General features: G+C 28.1%; 1 protein-coding gene across 1 annotated transcript in view; it reads left to right on the forward strand.

The window, feature by feature from the left end:
- Window positions 1-2,557: 2,557 nt before the first annotated feature.
- LOC129962506 (twist-related protein-like) overlaps window positions 2,558-25,974 on the forward strand; it is a 99,318-nt gene continuing 75,901 nt past the window's right edge. Inside the window, exon 1 of the mRNA XM_056076249.1 lies at window positions 2,558-2,741. The gene's annotated coding sequence lies outside the window, so the exon portion shown is untranslated. The remainder of the gene's footprint in view (window positions 2,742-25,974) is intronic.

Genomic DNA, 25,974 nt, shown 5'->3' on the forward strand with positions numbered 1-25,974 from the left:
AGGTAATATATTTAATAGCGTTTATTAATTGTTAGTTTTTAATAATAGTTATATTTAATAATATATTAATTATTAATTGTTAGTTTTTTTTTATGGAATCTGATTTGAAAAGTTAATTAAAAATTAGAAATATCAGTAAATGATTACACTTTTTTGTTTGCATAACTGAAATATAAGAAATCTTAATTAAAAGGGTTGAAACGATTTGGTAGGTTATCTAGTATTACGAATATTACAATACATGATAGAAGAAAATAAACTAAAAAAATATTTAAGAAACATAAGAAAATTAATTATTATTTTACGATGCTAAAACGCTAAAATATATGAAGAGCATTTCCAACAATTTCTTATAGAAATAAATAACAAACACAAGATTGATAATAGTGGATTATGAAAAAAAAAAAAAAAAAAAAAAAAAATTCGAATCAGGAAAGAAAAAAAAAAGAACTTTGAAACATCGACTGAATGTTTAAATTGTAATGCGAAAATTTTAAACTGTGACATAAGAATAGAAATATTTTAGGAACAAAATTATTATTTTTTTAACATTGAATTGTTTGTACTGTATTATTTCATATCAATCATTTCAAATTAAAAATTATAATTGGAGGACAGGGGGATAGGACAAAACTCAAAAAGAATTAAAGATGTGGAAAGTTGATAAATACAGATTTGGAAAGTTCTGTCCAGAAAAGAGAAAACACTTATGCGTATTGCGAACATGCAGAGCTAGCTCAGTGGTAGCGCTCTTGTTATCATATCTTCTTCATTTTTTCTTTTTATTAAAACCAGATAGAGAAATGTTTATTTTTGTTGTAGGAGTTTGTATTTCTAAAAGCTTACGCTCACCTCATCATTTAATCTGTCAATTCTGCTTTCACATTCAAGAAGAAAAAATATTCTTAATAAATGCATTTTGAAACTAACAGCTTCATTTTTCATTAAAAGCATCCCGGAGATATAAAATAGTCTTATATACATATATATACATAAATGATTATACCGACGTACGTGATTTCATATAATATTTATAATGAATATATGCAGAAGGCAATGTATTCTTAAAGGAAATCATTGTTTCCAGTCAAATTGTTATGATTAATTTTCAGAGAGGAATTCCCCTATGAAAATGTTGATTCGTTATTTCCATCTCAACTTTTTTCTATAATAAAAAAAAAAGATATTTTCTTTTATAATTAACAGTTTAAATTTTAGTTCTTATTAAGAAAACAACAAATAAGACTTTTTAAATAAATTATTTATCCATCACTTACTGAAATAATGTATAAAATCTTATCGTTATGTTTCATTTTCAGTGATTTTTAAGAGTACTATCTAATATATGTATCACTACAAACTACGTTTTCGATATAGCTTGCCGATATTCCAAATTCATGATTATTTTAGATACATGGCTTTCTGAAATAATAACTGTTTGCTTCTGCCCCCCCCCCAAAAAAAATCTTGCGATGCTTTTATGCATTTCTCAAGGTAAAATAGTAAAACATTATTTTATCAACAATTACAATAGTTTATTGTAGAATACTGTCATAGCTATATGCATTTAAAATCTTTAACATCTTGGATGGCTTCATTCTCCAAATACATTAATTTTTCTTTGTTTGAATCATAACATAAAAAACTACATCTTCAGAATATTTTTACCCAAAATATTTTTTAAATTCACCTTAAAATTTGTGTAATTACTTTCGGTTTTGAATATTCAGGTAAAAGATATCGGTAAATATTCATATAAAAACCATAATTCTCAAAGAAAAAAAAAATACAAATTTTGCAAGACTAAAATAATATTTTATCACAATGAGAACCATTCGGGTATTGACACCTAAACTTTTAACATTTTATCAATGAAATACTTTCTTTTTTATATCTAGTACCTGTTGCGAAATTGTAACACTTGCATTTAGTTTCACGTAAGAAAATGTAAGGACAGTGGGTTCGCTCATTATGCAAGCACTCTGCCATTTCTTATATCTAGTACCTGTTGCGAAACTATAACGCATTGCAATTATTTTCATTTAAGTAATTGTAAGGACTGTGGCTTCGCTGATTATGTAAGCATTCTGCCAATAGAATACAAGAACGGAATTACCTCCGCATAACAAAACAAAAAAAGGAGAAATTTGCATTTCCTGCTATGCCTTTGACTGATTACTCATCACCAAGGACTGCATCGTATTTTTCCATGGAAATTTCGTTATCAGAGCATCATTACTGTTAAATATATATGCAAGATATTATTAATTATGCTACTGTTGAGAAACTGAAAAACTAATACAAGGAAAAATAACATTGTGGGACATCTCTCCCAGTACTGCTCTCCAAAGGATGGCCCAGGGAGCTCGCCTTCCTTCGGCGAAGGCACGCTTTCTCCTGTCGCGTCCTCCGTGACAGACAGCATCCCGTCAGGTTGTAGGCAGGTAGGTAAGGGTCAGAGCGAGCGCCCACCCACCAACCACACTCTATAAGACACCAAGGAGCGAGATGGCCTCGGGGCCCGCACGGGGTTGGCCGGTTTTTAGGGTGTAACCATCTTAAGAGTGCTCGCTCTGGAACTCACTCGACGCTCATTCGGAGTAGTGGAATGCCTCTGCTCGACAACAAGTGGTCACCGGCTCGCAAGTTGCTCGGAAGGATCTTCTTGGATTACATCACGTGAATCGTTGCTAGGGATAAGTTACCCCTCGCCGACCGGAATCTGCCTTTGGGAAGAGTGGGTGAGTGGATGTCTTTGAGTGGAGAAAATTATTTTGTGTCGAAAGATCACCTTTCTTATTAGAGTGGATATCTTAGAATTATATTTTTCTTTTTGTAAACTTGTGTATCAGATTATCTTTAGATCTTTATTTGATGAGTATCTGTAATATCAATGATGCAATTGTATATGGCATAGATTTAAATTTATAATGTTACGAATCCTTATTATGTTAATCATTTTCTGTTTTTCCCCCTTGGGGTTGATTGGTGTTTAATGTGTTATTTCTAATCTTCATTTAAGTTGTTAGCTGTTTTATGGCGAAAAATTAGGTTGAAATATTTCGAATGAAAAATTTCAATCCTTAAAAAGTTTTTTGCTTAGAGAAGTCCTTAAGGTCTTTTGCTTTTTTTTGGTGCAGTTAACATCGGTATTTGAAATTCAGAACGATGTATGCCAACATTATCTCTTTCAATAAATAAATAGTGTATAGTTATATATTAGTAATAAATTCAATAACAAATAATATATGATATAGTATTAATAAATTCAACTGAGAATAAGCATTTTAACCAACATTTTTCTGCAAAAGATTAAAAGGTTTATTACAAATACAGATTTGCATTTATTGTATTTAAAACACAAATAGGATTAATTTCCTTCGCATCTTTATATTTTTATAGATTGTTCGTTCATTTCATTAATTTAATGATAATTTTTATAAAATAAGTCATAAAATTGTTTAATTCTTTTTCCGTCATCATCGAGATTATTAGTTCTAATTGCTTACTTAGATCTAATTATTTGTGCTAAAAATCGACAGAACTGATTATTGTTATATTGAATAAAAATTAAATGCAAAACGACATTAAAATTTCCTTCATTTCTAAATATTTAAAATTATACATTTAATATATTTTAAAATATCCATTGATTAAATTAGAAATATTCCCAACAAGATGATCAAAATCAAATTGAAATTTTGAAACATTAAAAATTCATTTCACTCAAATTTCAAAAGCTTTCAGAAAGATAAGAAATAAACGTTTGATCCTTTTTTGTATAATTTTAGAGAGATCCATTCTTTATACTATGAATTAAAGTGTAATATATATATGAAATATAAAATTTTATATTAATTGAACTAAAGGTATTTAATGAAATGAAATTTTATTGCACAATATATGCTTATTAATTCAATTGAAGTAAAAATTTTGTTTTATTTAAAATAAGTAATTACTTGATTAAGGTTTCATCGTTTTATAGGCTTTATTATGCATTTGGAAGATAATACTTTATGTGTCATTTAGCTTTTGAATCTCTTAATTTTATTCAAAACAATTAGAGAAACATTTATTAAAAAGTAGATTTTAATTTGGATTGAAAACTATACGATGAGCTCATTCCTAGTTTTATTTACTCCAGTATAGAAATGGCAAATGCATTTAACAACAAAATCGTGTGTATAAAATCTAATTCTAGATTATATATATATATATATTTTTTCATATTTTTATCTTCTATTCCTGATTCTATTCCTTCTGGACTAAAAATTCTCTGGAATTTTCCGCCGAATATTTTATTCTTATTATTTAGGAAATCATAAAATAAAAATAATTATTCGCTGTTATTAAAGATTAAATACCCATCTCATTTGTATTAGCTTCATCGCTTTTGCTGTAATTGTATCGTTGTAATTAATGTATTTTATTTGCTCCAGAGATTTCAGCAACTCATCTAATATAAGTTTAATCAACGTAAATGTATTAAAAAAGTAAATATCTCGCTTTTGATATTGCTTATTTAGAGTTTTATTAACTCATATTAATAAATCTTTATCGGAACAGAATCATTATCAGTCGATGTATAATCAGAAGAGTTTGTTTCTAGGAATAAGGAATTACTTTGTTTTCGTGAATATTAATTTTTCTCACATAGAAAGAGTTTAGCTTGAAATAAACTATTTTCAGTTTAGTATTCCTTTCTCTAATGTAGCTCATACATTGTAGAGAAAAGAAATTATTTTGGTATTTTTGTAAGGTGATGTAGATGAAGTATTATCCAAACGCTCGTTGCAGTTTTGTCGTGGTGACTTTAATTTGGAATAGTGGATAAGGAAGCAATGATTGTTCCACCTTAATGTCAATTCTGCTGAAAATGTTTTAATGGAATAATCACGCAATTTCTATATAACTGTTACACAAATTCTACATAGTTTTCAAAAAGAGAAAAAGAAGTATTATGACATTTTTTTTTTTTTTTTTGAATACATGATTTTTCCGCATATCCCATTTTAATCAACTCGCTCATTTCTCACATAGCTCTACCATTATAATTGCACTTTTTGCTTAGAAAAGTGGATTTTCCCTCTTTTTGTATAACTTGGCAGGAATTATTTGTGTTTTGAGAGGATTAGATGCATATTTGATAAAAAAAAAAATAACCAAAGTTTCAGTTTTACTATGACAGAATGCATGCTTGGGAAACATTTGAAAGCCAATATTATTGTAAAAAAATATTTGATTTCCTAATTAATCACATTACAAAGTTTTAGAAAGATAAATTGTAAGAAATAAGCGTAATTATCAGATCCAATATAATGAATATTTTATTAATAAGAACAAAATATTTCGCGTAGCATTAATATTACGTACTTTTTTCCTGTTACAGTCTTAAAACAAAATCTGGAATAGAAAACCATAATATCTAACTCTTAATTTCCCTTTTATAACCAACCAGACTATTTTCTAAAATAACTTTTCATTCTCAAATGTTATATCTCACATAAGAAGCAAATCTACTGAAATATTTTTAAAATTCAAAATATGCTTAGGTTCTATTTATTAAAAGAAAAAGAATACAGGGCTTTTTCGCTACATTTAAAGCTATCGACCATCAAAAATTAGTTCAAAATAATTTTTTTTCTCTGCTTACCTTTTTGCTTTTAAAGCATATTTATTTTAATGTCAATTGCTGAGTTTCAAATTCTATACTGAGCAGAATGATTGGGAAATTACAAATAATGCTATAACAGAAGCTAAAATTTCAATGTTTGTATATAAATCTAAGTATCGAATCCCAACACGATGATAATCAATTCTTGTTATTATAATAATATTTAACACTACTTTCGTTACATCAAATAGGTCAATTATACTAGCCAAGTTAAAAAGATTACCTTGTTTTGACGCTGTCCCATCCATTTTGTAATGTTAAACCTTGGACAAATAACGACGATGACTCCTGAGATGACAACCTTTTATAAATTTTCTTACCACACTATGATCTAAAAATGAGAAATGTGAAAAACATTTAATTTTTAGGACACTAATTATGTGTAGTAATTTAGAGCAAAAGTATTATCAGCGTTAATTTTTAAATAAATTCCAAAAACATTATGAAAAAAATCAATTAATCTATCTCCAATAAATAAATGTTGTCAATGAATTAAAGGAATCATTTCTGGCTTTTGGAATGGTCTGGTTATTTGTACTTTTTAGTTCAATTACTTTGATTTTAAAAGCTTATTATTGTTTGTTAATGAAAGAAAATTGAAAATGAAATATATGAAATGCGTAAGAATCTTTTCTCAGACGTTAACATGGGACGCAAACCACGTGTAATGAATTCGGGAAAAAGCAATTAGTTCGTAAGCCAAGGTAAAATCAAAAGTGTTAAATTTCAGAGGAACTTAGTTCAGGATTTTGCCTCTGTTTCTTAATACGAAGAAAATTAATATGCGTCTCTTTCAGAAAACTGGGAGTTATATTCTTAACCCTCACCGGAACATAAATAGTACATGTTCATTCGGAGGCAATTTATTTGCTGGAATCTATCAAGAGATTCATTATAAAATGACGAAAGAACTAAATTAGAAGCATTAGGAAGTAAACCAGTTGCTAGTTCTCAAAACTGTGAATTCAGATTGTCTAGATGAAAGTAGATGTATAGTTCGTCTAAAAGCTGGTGATTTGTAGTTTAGAAATTCTTTGGTTAATTACGAGTTGAAAGTTTATAAACTTGTCTTTGCCACGCTTGCTTTATTCAATTCCGTAGCTTTGTATGTTTTTGTATAGAAATTACGTGAACGTCATAATATATTTTATAACAAGTGAAGAATAATATATTTTATAACAAGTGAAGAATAATATATTTTATAACACGTGAAGAATAATATATTTTATAACAAGTGAAGAATAATATATTTTATAACAAGTGTGATTTGCTACATATATTATTATCCTGTTCGTCGAGGTACCTTAGGGAGTTATGGTTGGCGCACAGCTAGTTATAACAAAATTTCTTTATTTTTTTATTTACATTGTTAATTTGTATTCTTTTGTCGTTACATTAAACATAATTAGAATGAATTAATAAGCCATTTGCAGGAGCTTCGTTAGATATTTCATATCTGGCTTTCGTGTATAAGTAAGCATAATTTTTAAATTATTTCAGGAATTTTTATGTAATGTCTTTAAGTTCCTTTATGGCAGCTAAATTAATAAATTTTACTTCAGTTTTATCTGTCACATCAGTGTTAAATTTCACATCCCTAGTTTGCCAATTTTTCCGTAAAGCAACCTCTTTTGTCACACAAAAATCAGAAAAAAAAGTGATTAATTGCAATTAGATTAATTTTATGATATCAGAAAATGTGCAATTAATAAGAGCTTCAATAATAATTATTTAAAATCTATGTTTTAACTTTTCATAATTTGTTCACCATTTTACCAGAAATATTACGAATTTCACACAAGGCACCTTGGAAATTCTCGATTCGATAAGAAGCCAAAAATTTGAAAAAAAAATTTGAAATGATTGCTGTAATAGAAAAATGCAGCTTATTGCAAACAGCATCATTTCTGAAAATTTACTGAGTAATTTTAATCAGCCTAGTGATTGTTAGGCGTATTGCAAAGAAACGTTGTAAAATGATGAATGTAATAAACTGATTTTCAACAAATGAGATAAATCTATATCAATGATCTGACTGCAAAAAATGGCAAGCAAACATTTATTTTATTCAAAAATCTAATAAAAATTTCATTTTTTATTAATCTGATTTGAAACTTAGCTTTCTGGAGCTAAGATATATATGACTCTAAAAATTGATATTTTTATTTGCTGTCCCTCTGAACTAGTCCCCATACGATATACTCATACCATCGTTAACTCTGCTTCTTTTTCTGAAAATGTTGAATATGAATCCACCCTGCATTGTTTCTTATTCGGCACGAAGGGTTTACATGTTTAAAAAAAAATTATAAGTATCTTCCACTTTCAGAAGATTTATTTTATTAGAATTTATAATGATTGATTTCTTAATTTCGTTGTTGTGCAACAAAATTGGTTTTTGATAGAAATGACATGATGAATATAATCTTTGAATGTATGAGATTTTTTATGGTTCAATTTTGTTAATATGTTCTCTCAAAAATCTGATGCTTTATATATAATGTGACTGAACTACATATATTCTCAAAAATAATATATCTTGAAACAATATTAAGATTGTGCTCAAATGGTACTAGATTTTGTTTATGCTGTGCATAAGATAAATTAATAAAATTAATCTTTGGTCATTTTATTGTGTTTATATATTCAGTCATTTTACTAACATAGAAAAGCAAATAAGCTTAAAATTTAGAAGGAATTAAGGATGACCTTTATTGAAGGAAAAAAAAGTTGCATTAAAAGTTTAAAATCCCATAAAAGATCCTGCACATTAGATATTCCGTTTATTACATCTATTAAAACACTCTCTGAAATATTTATGATATAAAGCATAATATGAAGAAAGAAGAGCTTTTAAATCACGGAGCCTTCATTTTCAATTCATGAATTTCAAGAAACTAGACTAGCAAGTTCAAAGAGATTTCGCAGTACATCAGAGCTCGTTGCCGCTGATAGCTAATCAGCGTAAAAAAGAAAATAGTTGCCGTGGCAGTGCTTCCTCTCGTCGGCAAGAAATATATACCTGTTTTCGGGAAGAGCTCTTTTCAAGATTGGCTAAACTTAAAGAATGAAGCTTAAAAGCCTAATTGTGGATGAAAATATTATTTATTTTTCTGAAAATTATGGAAAGATTCTCTTTATTTATTACGGAAAAAGAGAAAAATTCAGAATTTCTCTTAAGCCTTAATTATGAATGAAATTGCTGGAAGTATATAGGTCAGATAGTAATTTCTTAGTTGACTGCCCAGAAGCGAAATCTTTTATATGCATGAACTGGCATATATTATCATATTTTATAATACTATAGATAATTGTAAATGCATTGTTTAAAGTAGCACTTGAAATTTCAAAACTAAAACTAATGTCGTAGGATTTTTCAATTTAGAAACATATTCCTAAAGTTTGTATAAAGTTTGAGTTCCGGCAAACAAAGATATGAATACAAAAGAGAGTACAAAATTAGCGGAATTTTGTTAGCGGAGTTTTGTATTACACAAAATTTTTATATATATATATGAATATAAAATTATCGGTGTATTTCTTGGGTATATCATTTTCTTGCAACTTTATACATATACTGAGCTTTCGATTTCATCATCTATAGCGATTTTCGTTATGATGAAAATTTGTTAAACAACCACAAAATCTTAAGATTTGAATTTATTTCAAAACTTTTCATTGTATGAACAGAAATGAAAATTAATGAGTATGTAAATAGGAATTTTAATATGATGTGATAAAAACTCTCATTATTTCATTTCTAAGGAAACTAAGAAAAAAAAGCTCGAATTTAAACATTATATGTTATTTTCTAAAAAAAAAGCCAATCAACATAATACTTCTGGTATTCATATATAGTGATGGAGATAAACAAAATTCAGATTTCCAGATAAAATTATTTTTTAAATGATCATTGCTTTTTACAGATGTTATGTATTTAATTTATGTATTTAATTTATTGAAAATCTGATTCGTTAACTATCATAGAAATCTTGCTCTTTTCAATAAGATGTTTGCATTGAAATTAAATCATTGTCAAAATTTAAAAAAAATAATAATGGCTACCTAACATTATAAATATTCCAAATTCTGATTTAATTTAAAATACGAATCAAGAAAATTACGAAAAGAACATTATAATAATCATAATTAATTATTTCCGGCATTTTTATTTTTGCGATATTTAATTTTTATATTTCTTTTAGCATTAAATCTACACTGAACTAAACAGAGATGCAGCAGTGTATAGAAGTATTTAAATGTTTCAATGGATAATATATTAAAAAAGTAGAGACAGTTAACGATTAACATCAAAAACAGTAATTAAAAATTAAGACACACAATTAATTTTGTATAACATCTAATGGCATTCTAATCAAAGTGCATTCATCAAATTTGATAGTAAAATTTTGAAATAGTTAAACTATGATTTACAAAATTTTAATTTCTTTCTTTTATTTGCTGATGTGTTTTAAAATAAGAAAAGTATCCATTGAAAAGATCGTTCAATATTTATATGAAACTAATTTAAACAGGGAAATGAAATTCTTCTCCAAATATAGAAGTCATTAATCTTTTACAGATAGTTATGAAACTTTTATGCTTATTTTTCCAATGAATTGTTTATTTGTCGATAAAACATATTTGTTTTCATATTCAGATAGATAGCAATATTATGCCTAAATCAGTAGGACAAAAAATTTAAACCCTGAGTTACTATTTTTCTGAAACTTGCTGAGGCTTTTGACATATAATGTCACCGAGAGCGAAATATTTAGGAATTCACATACGGAATGTATTTCAAAGATTCGGTATATCAACTGCCTTGTCAAATTCCTCTGTTTTTGGACAATATATCAAAATTTTTCAATTTTGCTTGACGCGTAGCCTCATAACAGTCCAAATATTTCCGATTCCATTCTGTATGGTGGTATAATAGAAGTGGACATTTTATGAATGATTTTGTTCGAACAGAGTGGCGAGAAATGGAATTTTCCCCTTCTTCAATTCGGTACATTTTCTATTTTAATACAAACATTTCAGCAGATGTTTATTCACTTATTTTTCTTATATTACCTTAATATATATAATTTTAAAATTGGAGTAAGGAAATACACATTTGAAAAGTTGTTTATGAAATATGCAAAATATGTCACTGCTAAAATGTTTTCACTATGCTTTCAGACTAGTTTTTTTTTTGCAAGTAAACAAAATGTGTTACTTTTTCACGACACTGCTCTTGTAAACATATGTTTCAACATTTTACATCAAAAATATATTTATTTACTTGTTTTGAAAGATTTTCTCGAGTAAGGGAAAATTTTACATGTGTTTGTAGACACTGTTTACGAATATAACTTATATTCGAATAGTTCTTCGAATTCTTAGCGAATATTAACTTCGTTTGATTTAGATTTCAATAAAACGGAAGCAGTATGATAATTCTGTCTATTTTCTAGAATACTAACAGAGAGAGTGTTTTGAAATACGAGTTTACATTAATGGAATAGTAGTTTAATATGATTCTATTTATCTGAAGTCCAATTATATAAAGCTACTTAGGGAAAAAAGTGAAAAATGCTGAATTCGGGAAAATAAGAGGGCATTTGCTTACTGAACAAGTTTATTTGAAATAAAATGCACAGTGTCTACTTTTTTTTATACTTGATAATAATAATTCTGTCAATTAAGTATTTTTAAGCCTCAATTTTTGATAACGATACGTTAGCCTATAGAACAGCCTTACACCTATTTTGTTGCACATGAACTCTCCTAATGTAGTCTTATAATATTTTCTTTATATTATATTATATATATATATATATATATATATATATATATATATATATATATATATATATATATATATATATATATCTTATTATATTTTCCATTTAAAAATGAAACGACTGTTTAATTTATTTAATTCACGTTATTTTTTTGCAGAAATGCAATTTCAGTATCTGATTCCTCATAAAAAAATGTGCAGATAATAAACAATATTTTTCTTGTTAAGCTTTTAACAAAGGTAGAATATCCCATGATTAAATTATGTTATAACGTTGGAAGCTGTTGAATTTCTTCTCGAAATTATATTCTATATGGGGGGAAATGAAAATTTCAAAACTTTAGTAAAAATTCGCCAAATTAAATTGGTAGCATTAAAAGATATTTTTCTAAATTTTAAAATTAATCTGTTCTAATATTTCGAGAAATTTTTTTAGAAAACCACGAAAAACTCTTTTTAAATTTAAACACTTAAAATTTTTTTTTTTAAATAAGATAGAAAAATATGCTGAAGCCTAATTTATCCCAAATTCGGCAGCACAGGGTCCGGAAACTAAGTTGATGAAATAGAGCATGTGGATTCGTCTCATTTTCAAAATAGTTTGGTGAGCATTCACGATATTTTTTCCAATAATTTTGGCAATTTCGAATTTTTAGCTAAACTTTAATTGTAGCACCTCTTTTTTCCCCTTGAACCGATAGCGCCTCCTTGTGGCGTTTTACAGAAGCCCCTTGTGGCGTTTACAGACAAGCAGTTGAACGGGAGACGTGCATCCTGAGGTCGGGTATTTTCTATGCGCAATCCATGCGCTAACACCTAATGCTTTCGGTTGGAAACGGTGGAATCCCTCCACCATACTAATTACTTTAACTTACTTTTTTTTTTTTTTTTGTAAATTTTGTAGTGTAGCTGTGTTTGTGCAGATTAAGAATATTGTATTTAAAAACCGGGCTGTTCAGTTGTAAATCCCAACACACTCATTATCTAATTAAATTTAATATCAAAGTGAGTATAAATACACAAAGAACATTTTCAAATCAAATTTTATTTTTAAAAGTTATTATTTTTAATTTTCGAAATTATAATTTAATTTTAATTTTTTAAATTTCATTTTTAATTAAATTCGCATTGAATTTTTGTTCATTTTATTCTCCACACGTAGAGTCTTATTTTCTTAGCATTTATTTTCTCTGGTTTTTCAAATCTAAAATATCGAAAATGCATTATTTACTTTAGTTTCAATGAAAAAGAATCACGCATCCTATTTAATATATGTAATATTTGGATACAAACGCAGATTTCTTCATCAATGATTTAACACACAAAGAAAGAGCATAATTACTGCATTAAAACAGTTTTCTACCTCAAAATTGAATGCAAGGTAAACATTTACAGTATATTCTTTTTTTTAATTTTATTTTTACGCTTTTGGTGCATTCTTTGAATTATTCCCGAATATTTATGATAAATTTCTATTTTTATCATGTAAGAGGCGAAAGGAAAACAACATTTCATAACGTGGTAGGTAATTTCGGCGGCGTAGAACGGAAATTAAAAAGAACATTCATCATTTTTTTTAATCTAAAAAAGATTGTTTGTTCACTAGTTCATTTTGCTAAACATCCAACATACGTAAAGATTATTTAATTTTCTTTTTTTTTAGCTTAATAAAAAGTGCATGCTTCTATTTTAGTGTGCAGACATTTTATTTCAATGCTTGATTTGGTGTTAAAGAGTTTTTATCAGAATCAAGGCTTTAAGAACAAAATTGCGGCTTCCATTCCAACAGAATGTTCACCAAAAATTGCTGTTCAGTTTGACCTGAGGAGCATTTAAGTCATTGAAATTATGTGATCTGATGAGTGATCTGCAAAAGTGGTTGCTTTCCAATTATACCTCTCGATATGTGACATTAACATAATTAAATTATACTGAATGAATACATTAATTTAATGCATTTTTTTCGAATCAGCATGAAATATATTAATTCTTAAAGCCAATATGATATATTATTAATTAATAAAATTTTCTAAAACATATCATAACTGAAACTGAATTGAGATCTATAAAATACATGTTGATGAATTGGACATTCAAATCTATATAGACGCTAAAAATTAAAGCGAGAAACATTGCAGTTTTTATTAATTTCTAAAATCAACCTAGAAAATACAAAAAAATTACATTAAAAATGAGCTTCTACTTTCCGCAGATTAGGAGAGGAAATTCAAAGTATGAAGACAAATAGTGTTTTTATAGCAGAAGGCTTGCAAGAGATTTCCCCATTTTTCAGGAAACACATTTCTTATCTCGAATCGGAAATTCGACGCAGCCAATTTATGTATGTACACGTATTGTGGGCATAATGTTTCATCAGTTTAATTTTTATTTAAATTAATTTTTTTGTTATTAAATTTGTTATAATACATAATAAATACAATATCAAATTATTTTAATTATTAATCTTTTCATAATCTAATATCCGGTTATGCCTGAATCTAATTTTTTTCTATTTACACAAGCCAGTTACTTTATTCACTCTATTAAATATATATAATATTAGCTGACAATTACCTCTTTATAAATAAAATAATTCAAACGATGTAATTTTCTAATGCGTTACCATTAGTTAGTTATATGGAGTATGGTAAAGAGTCAATAGTTTGGCGTTTTCATTATTTTGTATGCCACATTTCCTGAATAGGTTTCGATCTTTAAAGCAAGGAGGCCATATTTATAAATGAGTGAAGTCATGTTATCGGAAATTAACTATGATTATTATAGACAAGAGATTTACTTTAAAAAATATAGTGCCCATAAAACTATAGTATATGTCACAAAGCAAATCAATCGCAATCCATCGCATAGCAGACTTCTTATAATTTATCCAAGATTACGTTGAATGGAATTCTATGAAACCATTCACTTTCGTACTCGAATAAGTATTTATATCAAAAGGTCAATGACTGCAAACTCGTGAACAAAAGATGCATCAGCTTTCAAGGATGTCCGATAAGGAAAATTTTTGAGCATCTATTTCAAAAAATACGAACGAAAAAGTCTGTTTTTGAAGTCAAAGTATATGATAAGTGATTTAACTTTATGCACGTTTTCGTTTCCATAGCGCAGGAAAATCAGAATGCACTTCAGATTTCGGTTACGAAGCATTGACTTCAATCGAATTCCAATACATTTCACAATCCATTTACTCCGTCTTCTGTGCCCAAATGGACACTGAATCCCAAATAGCTATGCATTAATTTAATGGTGTCTTCAAACAGTAATGCAAAAAGGGCATTGCTTAGTTGTTTAGTATTTTTTTTTCCTTAGTTCGAGGCAATGTTTACTAAGATACAATTTTGGTATTACCACAATATTATTTTGTGGTTTTACCAGATTTAGATGATGGAACATAAATGATCTAAGTTCTCCCTTTTGTGGTATTAACAACAACAAAAAAAAAGACACAAAAAGAGGAATTTTATTTTTGTTTTATATTTGGAAAAATAAAAGTACTTCTTTTCTTTTGAGACTTCATTAGAAATACTGAGCTATTTCCTTCCATGTTCAAAATTAATGCAAGAAAATATAAAGGATAGACTTGAAGTTGTGCTTTAACCTGTTAACTGGATATGACGAAATATTCCAATGCCAAACGAATTGAATATTACGTCAATTCGTTACTGTTTACCCGGCTATCAGGTTAATATATGGAGGATATCTTTACTTTCCCTTTAGCAGTTGACACTTTTTTTTAAGAGAACAATAGATACAAGTTATACTACCAATAAGACAGGCAACAACATTTTTTTTTCTCTTTTTACGTTAAGACTAGTGACGTAAAATTAGGGCGGTATTTAGCAGTTTCAGGTTTCATCTATTTTTCTGTACATTTTGTGGGCACAAGTTTCTTGTTTAAGTTTTCGAGGCACATTTCCTTTCCTCGAGTTTAGTTTAGTTGAGTTGCATTAACACCCCGTTTTAAAGCAACACTAGGACTATTATGGGACGGACCTCATAATTCTGAACCACGGTCAGATGACAAGGACTACACCTGATCTGGCATCTCTCTCTCAAAACTTCCACACCACACTAGCGGAATGACATTTGACCCTGACTGATTTAATGTTCATCATACTGGCTTACACGACGGTTCCTCGGTGGAATCGGCTCTCGAATTTGGAACCCTTGGGTCCCGAAGACGAGACCTCACCATCAGTTTATCGCTGCCTTTCCATTCTTCGAAAACAACTTCTCGATTTCGAGGGGTATTTTAAGAGGCAGGACTCTTTAGCTGTTAATTTTGACACAATCAAATTAAATATCTCAACTCGGAGCTGCATTATAATATAGCCTATTTTGCAGATGACGTAAACTACTATTTTTGATATCAGTTATTGCAGTATTTTCCATATGTTCCCGAGCTAGTTTCGTTTCTCCGCATTTGAATTATATTCTAGATTGGCAATAAAAACGAATTATTATTAAAATGTTACTTATTAATTTGATTATGAAAGAGAATATTCAACTCAGATTGAAGAAATAACCATTTTATGAAAAGCATTCAGAAATTATGCGCCAACAGTTGAATTCAGCAAGTTATTGCAGCAAAAGAATTGATAAATTGTGCTGCAAAAAAGAAATATATATATATATATAATGCCAGAAGTGAAACATTTTGAACGGAAAAATAAATGCTTTATGAAGACGTTTAACAACAAACAAATAAAAGTCACTACTTACAAATTCAGTATTTATCTGTCTATATATAACACAAATTTATACAATTTGAATTTAAAAAAGTTACTAGAAATTCATTAAACCATATTCTTCTGAAACAAATTTCACAACATTCTCGGAAGATAAAAGTCCCATATTTTTCGATAAAATGTCAAGGAACTTGCATTCATAATTCGCTTCTACATAATATGCTAATTTTCTCACCCAAATCGTAAATATCCCCTTGTAAACAACAAGTAAATTTCTTCATTTGCAAGATTTAGTTCAAGGAAAAGTTTCAGTTAAATAAAGAGAAAGAAGTGACATAATCGTGAATTTCTAAGTAACTTGAAAAAGTCGACTCCATGATGGATGGTGTACAATCATCATTTCTTGAAAAGCGTGCCGAATTCAAATGATAATGACAAAATTTCGCAGAAATTCAGTCCATTCTTTGAATCGTTTCTGTTTGTACCGCAATTTAACTCTCTCATTACCATAAGCTATTCAAAATGTGTTTTACAGAACATTATGTTATCTTAATCATCAAATATTATACAGAAAGAATGGAATTTTCTAGAAAATGGCTGTGGAGATTTTGAAATGAATAAAATAGTGTTGTTTACTATTTTTGATTAGTGTCTTCCTGTATTTGTAGATGCTTGCATCACCAAAAGAAAATTCAGAGAAATCTAATTCTTTGATTGTTAAGAACTGTTTGTTTTAAGCACTTAATTACATACTTGTATATTTTTCATTTTATGATTAGAGAAACTATGTGATTTGTAAAAGTTCTCAAAAATGTAAATGAGTCATTTTTCCATTATTCAGTTAATTCTATAAAATAATTTTTCTCCCATTTTTCAAGATACTCACTTTCTAAAACTAACTTAATATCTTTTTTATTGCAAAATAAAGCCAAAGAAAAAAAACACTGATGAAGTGATTCCAACCGCTGCCATAAATTTCCTAGCTCATTTAAGAATCCTGTCCCGCTTTATCAATATTGACTTTTACCTTCTAGTTAAATATTGAAGATTCACTAAAAGAATTATTTAACATGTAAAATTCCATTACGCTTAGTTCAATTATATTTAAAGGGAACTTTAATCACATATTCTTCTTCGTAACCCTTTCTAAGCGGGAGAACACTTTACTTTCCAACCATTTGATTATTTTCATCCAAGAACATTATTCTGTCATTCGTAATTTTCTTTGGAAGGACTATCGACTGCATTCTTTCCGGCAAACATTTTCCAGCTGATATCCTACGAATAAAGGATTTCAGCCATTTCTGGATATTTGTCTTGTCCTCCAAATAAGTTGTAATCACGGATAAAGTTTAATATTGCGGATTTCGTTGTCTTCGCTTTCATCAAATTTATTTGAGAATGTACTTGGTGAAGATGGCGATGTTTTTCCGATATTTAATAAGTGGAACTTTTAAAGTACATGAGAATGAAAAATCGTTTGTTGGTATATTTCCAACCTAAATTTCAATCTGATTGCATCTTTATTTGATTTTACTGCTAGAGGTTTAAAAATTATTCTTTTATTTTGTTTATTTGTGTTTGCTTTCTTTTCCATTCTGATTGTGGAATTATTTAATAATCGTTGCTACTTGAAATTTCCAAAAGTATCAAGATATATCACATTTAACAATTTAATTCCTATATTTAGCTTCTTGCATACGACAGTTTCCTTAAAAGTGAGATGATGTCTCCAAAGGAATATTGAAGTGTTTAATGAATTCGTGTGTAATTTGATCTCTTCTCTCTAAACTAACTTAGCCTACATATTCCTCGATGACAAGGTGGGGAGGATGCAGCAATCGAAAATTCCTTTCGTTAACATATCTCCTTTCATATGGCCAACAGATGCCAAGTCACCAATATCAGAAAACAAGATGATATTAATGATTTGATTTTATTTGGCGATAGGAAGAGATATTTTTAAGTGGATTTCAATCAAAGGAAATTTTAATATACCTGTCTTGGTGTGCCATTTGGCAAACTTTAGAGTGAATTAGCGCAAATTATATTATGTTGGTCAAAACATTCTTCAAACACCAAGGTTGGATTTCACTATTTATAGATTTACATTCCCTTAATTACTGAAAAAATTACTGAAAAAATTAGAATAACAAATAAATATTTTAAATCACGGATCGACCTACTAATTTTAGAATAATGATGATTATTAATAATTTTCCTCTGATAAGTACACTATCACAAGACAAAATCTGTAACTTATTTTCTTCAATTGATTATTCCAACATGTCATGGTTTAGCTCACAAAGCCCATTGGTGAACAGAATTCTAAAATGTAAATTCCCGATGATTAGAACTGGAGACCTTATTTTCATCGAATCGCTTTATCAGATGCTTAGTGCTACTGAAGATACAGGAGGAAGTAAAAATTGGTTGCTCATGCTATTTAATTTCTAATATCATACTGAATTATTGAACTTTTCTTTAATCATTTATGAGTTTTCCCTGTATGACTACTTAATATTGATTTTCTTCATGCATGACGGGGATATAATTCTAATTTAAACTTCCGTTCTCTACAGGATCTCTGCAACATGAACATCAATCTACATAACATTGTTCTAAAACTTTTGCACATTCATGACAAATATAGCTTTGATTCGAGTCATGAAACAATCGATGTTTTGAAAATAGCAATTTTAAAACTATTGGTCAAATAAGCAAATAAAAGTGCTTTTTTTTCAGTAAATAATGTTTTATTGCTTTAAATGAAAAAAAAATCAACGTTACTTTAATATATGGAATGATCTTCCTTTGATTTATGTTTCAGAAATTCTCTCAAGCTTCAACAACATTATAAATACCACTGGTAAAATAGAAATTCAAATCAAAGAAAAATACATTTTTTGACAAATAAAATTTTATTTGCAAAATTATTGACTGAGAAGCCATTTTTTTTTCTTTTTAATAATCCTAATAGGTTGTTAATAGTTTTGAGACATATTCATTGTAGAGGGACATGACGAAATCTCGCAAGTGAGAATTTAAGTAAAAAAAGGATGGGAAAAGAAAAGAAAAATACAGAACAATTTTAATCACTCTATACGAAAAGTCCCGAGTTTTGAAGTGAAATTAAAATTAAATCTAAAAAAAAAATTGCTTTCAAAATAACTTAGGCAATTAAAGTTACATATATTATTTTTCGAGCACAGCAGGAAATCTTCACAAGACATATTGTAAAACTTCTTAAAACTGTCTTTTTTTAAAAATTTTTTATTTTCAGTGGTTAGAAAGAATTATTTAAAAAATAATAATAATTTGAATTTTCCAACAACATACACACACATTCTGCATAGATATTATCTAATATTAGGCTTCATCGTTAATTCTGTAACTAAAAATTCTTTGAATTTTAAATATTCCATTGAATATCCTTTTCAATTAAAATAATTAAGTATAAAAAACAATATCTCAAAATATTATAGTTATAGTTTTTACTACAAACATATCAAACATTTTTTTCTATGAAGCTGATAAATCATATTTATTACGTTTCACCTTTTCCTGCTGGGTAGAGGGCTATCAAAATGATCAATATTTTTGCTTCGGATTCCGACCATTTTATGGGAAAAACAGTTCTTCAGATAAGTGGTTAAGAAACCATAAAAAGACTTTATTTTTGTTCAGAAAAAGACAGCCAAGTTTGAACTATACTGATGCAAGATGTTTTATGGAGAACTCTTGCAATGTTTGTTTTTGTTCTCGTTTCAGTCGTCGCTTTGAGATTTGAGTCTTGTCTATTCCTTAGAGGATTATAGGACTTGGAAAGGTGAGAGGACCAAAGCATAACATCTTTTATTTACTAACACTGCACTTGAAGGATGATTTATTTTATGGAGAACACATTTCACGCGACAAATAATATTGCGTCAATTGTTATTTGAGTAAGATTGCTTTTCTTCTTCCCTATGGATGAAAAAACGATAGAGGTAAATATTATACCAAGAGTTTGTCGAGACACGATGTTTTTTTTTTTTTTGAGCAAAGTAACTGTAAGAATGTTCTCGAATTCAAATATACAAGGAATATTAAATATACAAACATCTACCGGTATAATAAAGATATTCCATGGTATGAAATTAAGCCTATTATGTTACTTAAAATATAAGGAATTTTATTTGAAGTTAAATGGATAAAATCATAGAAACATCATTTCACAAAAATGATGAAAATTCATCACGCTGACTAATGGATTAAATGTATGTAATTAGAAAAAAAAAGTTCGTATTCTTATACGTAAAATTTCGTGTATTTTACGAATTTTTTCAACTTAAAGTTCTACAATCAAATTATTTTTATTACATATCCGATATCTTTAATGTTTTTTCAGAGGAAAAAAATTGATGTGAAAATTTAAATGTGATGATTGAGTGAATGAGTTTCATCCTCGAAACAGTAGTTAGATATTTAGGACAGCATTTTTAATCAATCTCTTGATGTGAATCCATTTTTTTGGAAGATTTACCTTATATAAGTACTTTGAAATCCACGTTCAGCTAGGATTCAGAATTATGGAATTTGACCTAAAATGGTTCTCATAGTTTTAACTAAGGCTATTTTTAAATAGTGGAATTGTAATCCTCTAATTATGAGTTTACAACTTGAAACGTTCATTTCTGATCAATTAAAACCATTATGCTTAATCTATGCTTCAAGATGTTTAATCCATCTGTTTAACTAACTCTTTTTCCTGAGTTATCGCAATGATCAAAACATGTAAAGATAGAACTAGGAATTGGGAACCCATATCTTCCATGGATTTGGTTTACAGTCTAAAGCAGATTTACTGCTCTGGTTATAATACTGTTGCCAAATTTCATTTTCTGTCCATTTCTTTGGGTTTTTGAGAATACACTCTTAAAAACGGTTAGTTAGAAAGAATTTATGTAAATAGGTATTCAAAGTTTGGTGTTTATATATATATATATATATATATATATATATACAGAGAGAGAGAGACAGAGTTTTTAGATTTTTAGATTAAAAAATGTTTCATATAAACCTTTTGTCTCTAACTTGCCGCTTTTGGAGATGGTGGTGTTTTCATAGAAAAGTAGAATTTTTTTTAAAATGTTGCTTTTTTTGCTCAAGAAAGCCTAAAATGGGAAAATTAAGTCGAATTCCTTTATAAATACTACAACTTTGTTCATTTCACTTACAAGGAAGTAAAAATGGTTAGTCGCTGAACTAAGAAAATAAAACTCCGATGCTTTTTAATGGTATCATACAAAAAGATTCTAACTCAAACTTATTCCCTTTTTGAAATTCATATTGCTGTCACCAGCACCTTCAAGTATTACAAGAGGTTAAATATTGTTTGTGTTTTCTCTTTGGCCCCACACAGAAATGTATACAATTTTCATAAAACTGGGTTTTTAAATTACTAGTATTATTTCAATAAAAAACCCGCATAAAGGATGCTTGAGTCAAACGACTGCAGAAATGAAAATTTCCAAATGCTAATTCATCGATTTTTTCTGATATTTTAATGTCCATCAAGAAATTCATATGAAAGGTAAATGAAAAATTAACTTAAAATGAAAGTCCGAGTGTACCTTTATGCAGTTAATTTCATACCCAGATGTAATAATTATAGATAATAATATTAATAGATTTTAAAAATATAATTGATTTATAAGCAAGAATTTATTAAAAGATCAAATATTTATATAGTGTAAAACAATTAAAGTAGATTATACTAGAGGATGAATAAAGGCAGACCAAAGTTTATGAATAGAGTATTTCAAAGCAAGCATACATTTAGAGCTTAAATGTTAAATTTCCAACTGCATATCCTATCATTAACGAATTTTGAAAATTAATCTGTTTTAAGTATCTTTATATCTGCCGATTTCCAGAAGGTCTCTTTCTATTATTCTATTTAGTTTATAAAAAAAAAATCTTTTTTTCATTGTAAAGACTTAGCCTAATTTGCAAATAATACATCTAAGAAACGACTTTAAAAAATTACGTTTGGAAGGTTAAAGACATTAAGCATTATTTAAAGTATAATTTACTAGACGAAAAAGAACAGTGGTTTTCCAAACAAATAAAATTAATACTTTAGTTATGTATTACCATATTCAAATAACCTACGCAGACCTTGGACAGATCTCATTTACTTCAGGTCCGTGATTAAGACAAGCAACTAGTTTACAAAATTTTTCTAAAAATTAGCATTTTCCACAAACGAGGCAATTGAAATTCACTTCCCAGACACCTCCATCTACGTTAAGACACAACGCCTGAAGGCCTTCATGTGACAGAGAAATCCAACTCGAGCCCAATCTTTTACCCAAACCCAACGTGACTTTGAGACAAATTGGGCTAAAATGTTGTATTTTCTTCGTTTGAATGAGATTTTATTATAATCACGTCGGTATAAATGAAAAATGCACCGGAAATCAAGACCTAGTTCATCGCCTACTCAAATTGGGGAGGAAAATGTAAAAATAAATATAAAAATCGTGGCGGCGAAATGTCGTCCATGCCAGGCTACTTACCTCTTCTGAGATGTTTTTTTTTTTTTTTTTTTTTTTTTTTTGCTTCACAACTCGCTTAGAGTTATGAATGAGTCCTCGTAGTGAAGATTGCATGAATGAAGAAACAATGCGTGGGTTGTTTACGATAAGCCTGCATTGTTGAACCAAATGAGAGCTAAGAAATGTAACCTACTAAACTGTGCCCATACATGGGCAATAGAGTAACCGAAAAGTGTTACTGGATCGGAAATATAATTTTAGACTCTTACAGGAAAGTAACAAAGTTTAGAATGCAAAACGGTTTGCATCGTATTCGCGCACGAATTAAAATTACATTCTAGGAGATTCAAGTAAAGATAGTTTAAATGTATAAAAACGTAATTCGTTACAACGTTGAAAGAAATTATTTATGGAAACACAGGGAACTTATTAAAAGCCTGAGAATATTTGGTTAGAAATTAAATATACTTTCAAAATTTATCATTTTAGTTTCATTAATTCACATTTCTGTTTCTTTTTTATTAGAAATTTTATTTTTTCGTAGATCTAAAAGAATAATTACATATCTGTTTCATCAGACGAGTCATTTGAAAAATTTAAATGCTATGAAAGAAGTAAAATTTTATATTCCTAAATTAAAAAGAAAGAAAACAACAGTTTTATTCAAAAATTTAGTGGGTACCTAGTTTTGAAAAATTAATTTTGTAATGAACAAATTATAATTTTGCATTCATAAACTAAAAATAATTTTATTAAAAAGAAGCTTATTTCCAGATAACATGTTTCTTGATGAAAAAAAAAATTGAAGCAATTTTTATTTTTATGGAAAATAATGATTCTATAAAGAAATTATTATGAAGAATCCGATGGAACGATTTTTTTAACTGGACGAATTTTGATAAAGTCATGAAAAATATGAAAATGAAATATTTCCTTAGTTAGAGTAATAGTTAATTATAAAGAAGAAAGACTAAAAAGTTATTTGGTCCATAAAAAAATTCACTCGTATATCTTTAAGGGAAATTTGAGAGTATTTATGTTGAGAGTAGTGATTGCAATTCGGTAATTAGTTAAAATAATCCTTATAATTGATGAAGAATTAATAGAATCAATAAACTGAGCTCATTTTATACACAGTTCTAAAAATTTATAGGTAACAATTGTTCAGTATTTACAAGCAGAAACTCTTAGCTGCTAAATCATTCAATATTCATAAATAAAAACTTTTAATGTGCTAGATTGCTTATATTTGAAAGCAAAATGTTAGTGTGCTGGATTGCTTAACACTTGCAATCAAAAAATATTAAGAAAATTGTATAGAAAAAATGATTGAAATTCTATTAATAAATAATAAAAATTGAATATTTTTTACTTAAATTGGCTAAAATTAAATGTTTTTACCTTATTGGTATTTATATATATGAATTTTTGAGAGGCAATGAAATGTTTTGGGAATAAGTGTTTGGGACAGCAAAAACAATTTTAATAATAAAAATGTCTCGAAAAAGGAAAAGAAAAATGAAAGAAATTTAGTTTAAATTTACAATAGTTGTACCTGTTCGGTGTTTGAGCAGAAAAATTCTGAGGGCCCGGATTGCTTCATTAACCTGAATTCAATATTTAATGTCACAAAAATGTTTAAAGCAGTTATTAATTTGTAAAATTTTATATTATTATTCTCGCTCAGATTCACGATAAAATATTTAGCAAAAAAATGTAATAGGAAAACATTTTTCAGATGTACAAATATGGAAAAAAAAATCATGATTCACTGGTACAGTAGTTGTACCAGAGAAACTGTTTTGGTACAGCCTACATGTGGTATGTTCGAAAAAGTACTTAACAACAAGGAAATGTAAAATCTAAAGCCCCATTTCGTAGCCCGTGAATAATGATAATAGCTGTTGAATTATGGAAATCACATACTTTCCATTCATTTCCGCACTATCAATTATAAATTTTTACTCGAACAATATTTATCAGACTTGATTACATGATTATATAGTGACAAAAACAGTCGTCATGTTTACTTTAGTTAAGGTCATCAGCGACATGTGAAGAAATATAGTTAAAATAATTTTGAATTTCTTTTATTTCTTCTAATGCAAATAAGATTTACTAAGCACCGAGCGTAACCTCAATCGATGCAAAATGCTTTGAGGCATTAGCTGAAATACAAGCCTACGCAAATATAAAAAAGTGGAACTTCTTAACCTGATTCAACCACACCTCTGAGTTTCATTCATGAAACGAGAGTTTTTCATTGAGAAAGGGGATTGGGCAATAGATGAGTGTACTGGCCAACCTAGAAACATTTCTAGAATCATAAAAAAAAGAGAAAAAAAGAAAAAAGAAAAGAAGTTAAGAACTCTTCGAAGATAAAACTGCAGTTAGATTAAGCACGCATCACATATATTTCTGATAAATATATGTTTTATTTGTTCATTGTCATCACGTTTCGCGTATAAACATAAAAACACATTTGAAATAGCCATAGATGTTTTATATTTGTATTTCTTTCTGCACAAAAAGAAGAGAGAAAGCGGTTTTTTTTCACGTTACAAATGATATGAACGTGTCTAAAATGTGCGAAAAAGAATAATATTCATAATTTTGTTGGAAATGTGAATTATGCAAGCTATTAAGAAATTTAAATACTGCAAATTCAAACATTTTTTACGGGCAAAAAAGAAATATCATTATAATTTTAAAACTTGGATGGAAGTTAGAATGAGAATTTAACGCATAATGATATAAAATAAAAGAAATCACCAATGGCTTCTATGTCCAATTAGCATAACTGCTTTCTCTAATGTTTTTTTAGAATAAAAATGTTTATTTGAAAGAATAATTTTCGTTTCTTTTTCAAGCTTTATTTTGTTTGTTCTTGCAATAATTTATTGTTTACTGAATTTTACTTTAATTATATGGTTATACATTATTTCATTATATGGTCGTACTAAGCCAATTTCATAAGAAAAGCGAGAAGAAAATAAGAAGTGAGTCACGTGAATTCTAAAATGACATTTAAAATTCAAATGGACAAAAATATTTAAAAAAATGTCTTAAAACATATTTCTAAAATTAATTGTGTTCTTTAAATTATTTGAATCAATTTAAAATTGAGATTGTTGATTGAGAAGTATAAAACCGAGTCCACAGACAACTAAAAACATTTTTTTTTTAAATAAACGTTGTAGAAATAATTGCCATGTAGGCTTGCAAATAGAAATATTACTCATACTTCAAGCCTATTAACAA

Source organism: Argiope bruennichi, chromosome 3 (genome assembly GCF_947563725.1).
Source record: "Argiope bruennichi chromosome 3, qqArgBrue1.1, whole genome shotgun sequence".
NCBI lineage: Eukaryota > Metazoa > Arthropoda > Arachnida > Araneae > Araneidae > Argiope > Argiope bruennichi.